The 10,000-nt window shown below is 38.9% G+C and overlaps 1 protein-coding gene across 12 annotated transcripts in view; it reads right to left on the bottom strand.

Moving 5' to 3' along the window:
- Positions 1-10,000, bottom strand: part of LOC136855123 (sodium/calcium exchanger Calx-like) — a 249,375-nt gene that overhangs the window by 119,294 nt on the left and 120,081 nt on the right. The gene's annotated exons all lie outside the window — the stretch shown is intronic.

A 10,000-nucleotide genomic window follows, 5' to 3' on the forward strand; every position in this document is an offset into this window, starting at 1 on the left:
TTCGCCAAAACACACAGCTCTTTTAAAGAGCGACAATTCCTTCTCTTTCATACATTTTATCCTGGGGAGAAGGGGGTGGGGGGGGGATAATTCAGTGTAATCTTTTTAATAACCAGAGCATTCAGTTTGACTTGAACTTACAAAAGCATATTAACTTTACTTTTTTTTCCTCTCTACCTATTTATCCATCTACCCTCGCCCTTCCTTATTCGCTTGCGCTCTCTCTCCTATTTTCCTTTCTCTCTCTCTACCTCCCTAGCTCTCTCTCTCTCTTCCCAACCTGTCTCTTCCTCCTTCTCTTTCTACAAACCCTTTGCTCTCCTTTTATTTTATTTACTATCCTCTTCCTCTGCAAGTGATTGTGCGTGTGAGTGTGTAAGTGTGTGTAACCTCCTCACCTTTCTCCCTCCCTCTCTCAACTATTTATCAATGTCTTTTACTCTCGGATGTGCTTTCCCCCTTAACATCACCATTTCATTCCTCCCCGCAGTTCTCAACCTTTCCTCCTCCCCAGATCACTACAACGCCTGTTTCTCTATTGTGCCTTCCTTTACATCACACCTTACGTAGCAAGCAAGCTCCTGGGACACGCAAACACACACACACACACACCAAGTCGTTTTTCTTGACGTGAGATGTCCCTAAGGAAAATGAAAACACTGACTGACACCAGCTTATTTTCACTGCCGAATCGTGTATTGAATCTCACACAAAACAAGTAAAAAATGCGCCGAATTTTCTTCGGCGCAATCGAGTTTTCTGTACAGCCGCTACAGCATATAATCAAGGTCACCGAAAATAAATCTATCTTTCGGTGGTCTCGGTAAAATGCTGTATGAGCCGCGGCCCATGAAATTTTAACCACGGCCAGGTGGTGGTCTGTCCTATATCGCTGCCAGAAGCACGATCATGGCTAACTTTATCATTAAATAAAATAAAAACTACTGAGGCTAGAGGGATACAATTTGGTATGTTTGATGATTAGAGGGTTGATCGTCAACATTCCAATTTGCAGCCCTCTGGCCTCAGTAGTTTTTAAGATCTGAGGGCGGACAGAAAAAGTGTGGACAGAAAAAAGTGCGGACGGACAGACAATGCCAGCACAATAGTTTTCTTTTACAGAAAACTAAAACATCCAAAATAAACGTCTCTTTTTACAGACAAAGAAGGTTCGACAGCATCACGTCAAACACACCAACACACTACGCCACTCGCCTCTTATCTCACAGGCCTTCCCGTGCTTCCTAGACATTAAAGCTCTTCCTTTCCAGTACCCTTTCCACAGCATCTCTCCGGCCCCTTCTAGGTCTTCCTAACCTCTTCCTTCCTGATCATATACACTTTTCCCCTGTCTACCATCTTCTGTTCTTTCGACAGGACCAAACCACCTCAAAATACTATGATCCATCCCTTCATCGCGCTAACCTCTTCACCACTTCTAAAAATCTGTTTTTATATGCAGAAAAATAATTATAAAACAAATAAATAACACAAAAGTTAACTATGGCTACATGCCAGAATGTCGCCAGTATGATTTTGCGAATGTATATTTAAAAATTAACGAATTATTAGGTGGAATATGTATACTAATATTTGCTATAAAAGGAATTCAGTCAATCTATTCAATTTTCTTGTCTCATTGTATCCCACTGTGGCTCACAAGAGACTCATAAGGCAATATACGATGTATTCTACAAGACAAGGGCGTTCACCTAGTGTTCAAAGACCATCCTTTAGTAGTGCTGGGGTGGTCAAGAGGAGGCAGTTGCGTTTGACCCTCCGTTCTAAACAATGTTTTGGGATGCCTGTTTCATGATTATGCCTCTCAGAGTTATCCAGCTTTAGGCATTCATTGGTGGCTACTTATTACAGCATTTTTCAAACCAAACACTGCTAAGTTTTTTTATGATTATGCCTTTAAGAGTTATCCAGCTTTACGCATTCACTGGTGGCTACTTACTACAGTATGTTCCAAACCAAACGCCGCTAAGTTTCATGGATTACACGATCAGAGGTCCTGCGGCTCCTCAATCCATATATAAATAAATAAATAAATAAATAAATAAATAAATATATATATGTATATATATATATATATGTTCAGGAATGAAAATGAATTCAGATTAAGGTTGAACAGTTATATATTGGAAACGCTTTTCCCCAGTAACCCATCAGTCGCCAAAAAAGTGGGAAAGTCATAGGAAAATACCGTATTCCGGCGGTATCGTTTTTGTACTCCTATGGGAAATTCTATTCTACGAGTGGAAACATTCGTGACAGGCAGCAACTGATGGAAATTTATACGACGATTTCTTCCTCCTTGGAACCTGAACAGGCATTGCAGATTTTATTGGGTATTAGTTTTTGAGGATTTACGGTATTCGAAAGACAGTGAATAAATAATAATAATTATTATTGTTACTTTGGTAGATGAAACCCATTCACATGGAAGAAGCACACAGGAGCCACTGACTTGAAATTCAAGCTTCCAAAGAATGTTGGTTTCAATCCACCGCAGACCCCACACCGCAGCAGTAACTGATCATGATACAGAGCCAGTGATTTTTCATCGCCCTAGGGGAGACGCGAACCCGCGACATCTGAGTGGCATTCACGACACTAAGCACTATATACCAGCGGTATTCGGAATACAATAAATGAATGAATTAAAAACATTTCCTTCTCAAATTCTCCAGCAAACGATGAACAAAAAAAGAAAAGTCTTGAAAAAAAAGCCATTCTATTACTTCGGTCTGTCTGTAATAATAAAGAGTTCCTCGTTGGGAGGGTGGGTTCCGTTCTCAGCTAGCACTCTGCTGGCCGCGAGTTCGAATCCCCGACCGGCCAATGAAGATAAGAGGAATTTATTTCTGGTGACAGAATTAATTTCTCGGTATAATGTGGTCCGGATTCCACAATACGCTGTAGGTCCCGTTGCTAGGTAACCAATTGGTTCTTAGCCACGTAAAAAAAATCTAATCCTTCGGGCTAGCCCTAGGGAGAGCTGTTAATCAGCTCAGTGGTCTGGTTAAACTAAGGTATACTTATGTAATAATAAACGGGTTAATAAAGGATAAAGAAACAAAGGGGCAAATAAACAGCAAAATGAAACTCAGCCTTTTCTTTCCTTCAAGTTCCCCAAACTGTCTATCTCCCCTCCTTCAATATCCCCAAGAAATGGGGAAACTGGAAGTCTTAGGAGCAACAAAGGTATCCCCCCTACCCCCGCTTCTCCTGGTCTGTCTGTGATGTCAACTCTCTTCTAAAAGCTTTCACATATGGGAAGAAAAATATAGATGGCGACTTTCATTTGAACGACTCAAAGGTTTTTAAGGTAGAAGGATGAAAGACTCGCTTTTTAAAAAAATCGCTTTAAAGAGGAGTGTTTGTAGGTGGAGTACACTCTCTCTCTCTCGAACTCTATTTTCTGCTAATAAACTAACAAAGAAAAACCTCAGATTACTCTCACTCTCTCTCTCTCTCTCTCTCTCTCTCTCTCTCTCACACACACACACACACACACACAAAACGGAAAATTCATTCAATCTTTATATAAAGCTTCTGCTTTTAAATTTACAATTGAGAAACCCAACTAAGTCCCTCATTCCCTTGTCCAGAGAGTTAAATTACATTTTCTGCTTCGAAACTACAAAGCGAAATTCATTCTCTCTCTCTCTCTCTCTCTCTCTCTCTCTCTCTCTCTCTCTCTCTCTCTCTCTTTCTCTCTCTCTCTCTCTCTTTTTGAACATGAATTAGACTATTTACGACTTTCTTCAATAAAGTGCGGGACTTCAGAGCAAGAAACACTTGAGACCAACAACTTAGCTGAAAGCTGAACAAATATGGACATAGAAGTGAGGTCCTCCGGTTTCCCGAGGAGCAAATTGTATTCAACAGTCTTCCAGAAAATTTTAGGACTTCAACACAGTGTACATACTCAAGGAAAAGGAGAATAAATGCTTATCATATAATTGAAACGCCAGCGGAAGGCGCGGCAGTTGCAGGGTTTTGTGGAGGAAGACAGCTACATCAGGCATCGTTGCTTTAGTAATATTAACATTACGGCATCTATCAATCTAATATAAATAAATATATATATATATATATATATATATATATATATATATATATATATATATATAGATATATATATATATGTATGTATGTATATATGAAATTTGGTAAAAAAAAAAAAAAAGAGCCATTAACAAGCTAAGCAAAATTACGTAGATCACAATTCTCCTATGTGAAAAAGGAGAAATACCTAAGAGACGAAAATAAATAAATATAAAAATACAAGCAACTGATATATATATATATATATATAAATATATATATATATATATATATATATATATATATATATATATATATATTTAGTTGTTTATTTATGTTTATTTATTCCCCCATCCTTTTTCACATATGAGAATTGTGATCAACGTAATACTGCTATGCTTGTCAATGGCTCTTTTTACTAACTGCGTTACAAATAACACTTCCTGAAACTTCGTTGTCGGAGGTAACAGTATCTACATAAAGTAACACTTTTCCAATTTTAGTTAAAAGATTTAGAAAATTGTTTCCCTTAAAAAAACGCGTCCTAATCAATCCAATTTTTCTCTCTCGCTTATTCGCCCACATCCAACCATTGTATTTTTATTCTGGACATCGTCTCCCCAGAGATCAATATGACATGCAACTTGGGTATCCCATCGCCTTTAAAAGCATATCACACATAAATCAAGTCCTTCGGGGCTTTCCGAAGCGACGCTATTTTCATCCTGGTCTGCTCATCGACATTCTACAGTGCTTTTAAGATCAAGGTTGGACACAGAGGCTGTTGGAGTGGGCAATCAAGTGCCCTCACCACACTTAAGTTTGAAGCAAACAAGGAAAAACTGAATCTAGCCTAAATCAAGAAGGTTTATTGGTTCGATTTTTTTTTTATTTTTTTACACATGCCGTCGGAATGGACTACCATATGCACTGTTTCTTAAGCTAAGCCTAAGAAACAAAGGAAAGGAATGGGAAGAATAAAAAAAAAAGCAGTATCCTAAGAGTGCCTATAGAAGAAGACTAAGATGAAGGAATGGATGGCACAATAATCACCTACTCAAGATTTAATGAGAGAGCAAACTTCCACAGGACAGGATACCCAAGTGTGAAAAACATTTAAACGAGGGAAGAGAGTGAGAGGAGAACAGACAACGAGAAATTAACAAGAATCGTGAGCATGAAAAAAACATCTTATGCAAGTCGTATGGTTGCAAACGACACCAATCAGGCTGAGCCTAAACTCAAAAGGACTGAAATATAATGAAAGGCAGCACGAAAGTAACTATGCCACGCATAATACTGCACACCAAAGAACTGGCTTCAAGTTACCCGAACGGAAATATGATAAAGTATTGGAATTTTCTTCTTGCTCCCGTTTTGTCGACTTTTACAAGTTTCATAACCGCCATCGTACTACCTCTTCCTACATTTACTCTATTTAGCAGATGTTTTCCCTTGCCGCAGAGTTTGGGACTCTACCCCTTCTCACGTTTTTCCAAACACTTTCCAATGGGTTACGCCCATTCTTCCTTGTTTCCATCGGTCCAGGCATAGATATGGCCACTGGGTATCCTGCCCATCGGTCTTTGCAATGATAAATACTGACAAGATAAAAAAATACAAAGCTAAAAAAAAATACAAAAAATACAACGCAAAAGAATGACTAAGGCCACAGGAAGAATAGCTGACATTAAGCAGAAGACTGTGTGGTGGAACATTTATGTGGCCATAACATGAGGTTACAAGACATAAGACAAAGAAAAGTGAAGAATATGAGAAGGGAAAAACAGATATGTAAGATAAATGACATCAGTAAGGATAACGACCCTGGAGAATGAGAAATTAAGAGAAAAATGAGAGGCATAACTCTCGAAGATTGCTGCGGAGAAAAGAAACGGAAAGACGGAAAGTGGATTATTATTATTATTATTATTATTATTATTATTATTATTATTATTATTATTATTATTTGTAGTAACAGCAGTAGTGTCAATCATACCGTATGAGTCTTTTACAGGCAGCAACAGGACACAATGAGGCCCGGTAAGGCATATACCCATACGTGAACAGAAAAAACAAGTAAAAAATGCGCCGAAGCTTCTTCGGCGCAATCGAGTTTTCTGTAAAGCATATAATGCTGTGTGAAATCTCATCCACGGCCCATGAAACTCTCAACTGCAGCCCATGAAACTTTCAGCCACGGCCCGGTGGTGGCCCATGTTATTGCTATAGGTGCCACACGCACGATCATGGCTAACTTTAACCTTAAATCAAATAAAAACTTCTGAGGCTAGAGGGCTGCAATTTGGTATGTTTCATGACTGGATGATCAACATACCAATTTGCAGCCGTCTAGCCTCAGTGCTTTTTAAGATCTGAGGGCGGAGAGAAAAAGTGCGGACGGACAGACAAAGCCATCTCAATAGTTTTCTTTTACAGAAAACTAAAAACTGAGTTAAATGTGCATATAAAAAGAAAAAAAAATACTATTGTAACAAGCATAAACAAATGAAACACATTTATATGGGTTCCTCGTTTTTCGCAATATAGACTCTCTCTCTCTCTCTCTCTCTCTCTCTCTCTCTCTCTCTCTCTCTCTCTCTCTCTCTCTCTCTCACTACTATAAATAACAAGAGGGCTTAATAAAAACTTATTTCGGTGCCATTTATCATCTAGGCACACCTGGATTCCTCTCCTTGACATGGCCTCTTGGGCACTTCAAAAAGAGATGGTTGGAATCGAGCCTTATTCCCCCTCTCTTTACATTGAGAGAGAGAGAGAGAGAGAGAGAGAGAGAGAGAGAGAGAGAGAGAGAGAGAGAGAGAGAGAGAGAGAGAGAGAGAGGAGGTTTCATAGCCTCTGTATCGCGCGTCTCCACTTGCAGGGATTTACCGCTTCCCTGGTTAATCCTTACATCGGAATCCCCTCGGAAAACAGATTGGCAAGCCTTTAACCTGTGTGTATGAGAGAGAGAGAGAGAGAGAGAGAGAGAGAGAGAGAGAGAGAGAGAGAGCGAGCGAGCTGGCTGGTACTGCCACAACAATAATTTAGTAAATTAACATCCTATTTGTCAAAGTAATGGGAACATAATAATAATAATAATAATAATAATAATGGACCTCAGTAAATGAAAGTACTAATCCGCATACAGCCACAAGCTGAGCCTTATTGAATCAAGCGGGTTTATTGCATTAGCAAGTTAACACAAGGCCGCCAGACGGCGTTCCTTAATATTAGATGGCGGGGTCTGGAATGGTCGGAAAGAGGTGTCTCTCGTGACTTTTACGGGAGGAAATGGTGTTTACTTGATAACCTCCTTTTTAGTTCGCATTTTCAGACTAAAATGTCTTTGTTCTCGTGTTTCTGGATTAGCATGTGTAGTTGGCGTCAGGGTTTTAAGTTAAAAAGTGGTGTACATTTTCAGTCATTTATTTTAAGTCTTGGTGTTTATTCCCAGTTTGCTTAAATGGGAAAAGGTTGCTTACTTAGCAGTTATTAGTCTATTTCAAGTTTCCTCAATTGCTCAATTAGTAGTTATTAATCTACTTCGTTTCAAGTTTAGCAGTTAATCTATTTCGTGTTTACTCAATTCAGCAGTTATTAGTCTATTTCGTGTTTACTCAATTGCTCACTTAGCAGTTATTGGTCTATTTCGTGTTTACTCAATTGCTTACTTAGCAGTTATTATTCTGTTTCACGTTTCCTCAATTGCTCACTTAGCAGTTATTAGTCTATTTCGTGTTTACTCAATTGCTTACTTAGGAGTTATTATTCTATTTCACGTTTCCTCAATTGCTCACTTAGCAGTTATTATTCTATTTCACGTTTCCTCAATTGCTCACTTAGCAGTTATTAGTCTATTCACGTTTCCTCAGTTGCTCACTTAGCAGTTATTAGTTTCTTTCGCGTTTCCTCAATTGTTCACCTAGCAGTTATTAGTTTATTTCACGTTTCCTCAATCATTAATTTGTGTTTATTTTGTGCTGTTAGACAGGTCTCTCAATTGGTTCTTCATTTTAAAAACTCGTTTGATTTGGGGTTTTTAACTGTTCATCAAAATATTCTTATATCTATGAAAATGGGAGGAATTTCGAGTGGTTTGTATACCCGTTTTTATTCCTCACTTGTTAGTTAAGAAATCAGTTTTCAATCTCCATTTCCAACAAGTTCTCAATCCCCGTTTCTGCAAAGTTCCCAATCCGTTTCTATCACGATCTCAATCTCCGTTTCTATCAAGTTATAAATCCCCTTTTCTATCAGGTTCTCAATCCCCGTTTCTATCAAGTTTTCAATCTCCGTTTCTGTCAAGTTATCAATACCCTTTTCTATCAGGTTCTCAATCCCCGTTTCTATCAAGTTCTCAATCCCCGTTTCTATCAAGTTTTCAACCTCCGTTTCTATCAAGTTCTCAATCCCCGTTTCTATCAGGCTCTTAATCCCTTTTACTATCAAGTTCTTAATCCCCTTTTCTATCAGGTTATCAATCTCCGTTTCTATCAAGTTCTCAATCCCCTTTTCTATCAAGTTTTCAATCCCTTCGTTATCAAGTTTATATCATAAACTCGTAAATGGTGTTTATTTTGTACTTTTTAAACTTCGTTAACTTCATGCGTTCCCTCCATAAATTTCATATCTATTCTTTTACGAATTGAGTGACCCTTTCAGGTGAGCTATATTTTCAGCGAACCTTGTTACATGACCAGTGTTTAGTCATTGCTATGGTCTGGCAGCCTGTTCAGGTCTGGAAATGATAAAGTATTATGGTGCCTGTTCAGCAGATTTAAGGGGTGGCTTACTCGATAGGAATGGAATGGAATATAAAATTTACGGCAAAGGCCAACGCTGAGAGCTATGAGGTCATTCAGCGCTGACTTACTAGACAGGTTAATTTTCACATCGTGTAGAAACCGAGATGGGCCAGACTGCCCAAAACGAGGTCCGTTCGAGCCAGAAAAGTTTTTCAGTGGACTTCAACTACTATGATTCGGTAAAATATAAAGAAGACAGAGTATTCAACACACTGTAAGTTAAAGGGAAGCTTGATGTAGATATGGTGGGGCTTCTCTTTTCATAGTTAACCTTTACTAGTAATTTGAGATCATTCATTATTATACGGTTTACATTCCACTCTACTCATCTCTCTCTCTCTCTCTCTCTCTCTCTCTCTCTCCCCCCATTTCACGCTTCGTCCAGTCCCTTGGCTCCACGCTTCATTTTAACATATCGGTTTTCTTTGAACATGAGGCCTTTTGAGGTTGTGCCATACAGATTTAGGCAGGCTTTGCACTATCCTACTACCGTTTCACACTCATTCATGCTGAACCCTCCTCTTTTATCAGGGCTTGGGACTATCACGAGTGAAAACCTCTCAGGCAAAGTTTTTAACCTCACGAGTGAATAACCTCTCAGGCAGAGTTTTTAACCTTTCAAAATACTTTCTATCTTGGGAAAAGACGAAGTTGCGAAAGACTGTGGGTGAGTTGAATGAGGACTGGTCAGTAACAAAAGACTCTCAAGAATAACTGTCACGTCACTTCGCCCAGTCACTCCACCAGCTCTCTCAGGCCACATGTGGCCCGTTGCCTCTTGGATTAGAATCCTTCATGTCTTGTTTTTTTTATATCAGCCTTACGCTTGAAAAAAAAATGTAATTTCACTTTGCGGACCACACTATCAGTACTGAATAATTTTATGGTATGAAAAAAGCCCACCCATCCACGCCAAACGAAAAAACAAACACCATTCGAAACGGGACAGAGAAAACAATATGTATTCATTTTATTTCCCCTCGTTTAATTAAAAAGAGTACCCGGATGAATACGAGAGGCGGCGGATAGAAGGAGATATTGCAACTCCAGCGGATTAGATTACGCCCCGTGAGGAACACAACGAATCAACAAACAAACCCGACTCAGAAGAGAAGGAACCAATATAGCACAGATGA

This window comes from Macrobrachium rosenbergii, chromosome 30 (assembly GCF_040412425.1).
Source record: "Macrobrachium rosenbergii isolate ZJJX-2024 chromosome 30, ASM4041242v1, whole genome shotgun sequence".
Classification (NCBI taxonomy): domain Eukaryota; kingdom Metazoa; phylum Arthropoda; class Malacostraca; order Decapoda; family Palaemonidae; genus Macrobrachium; species Macrobrachium rosenbergii.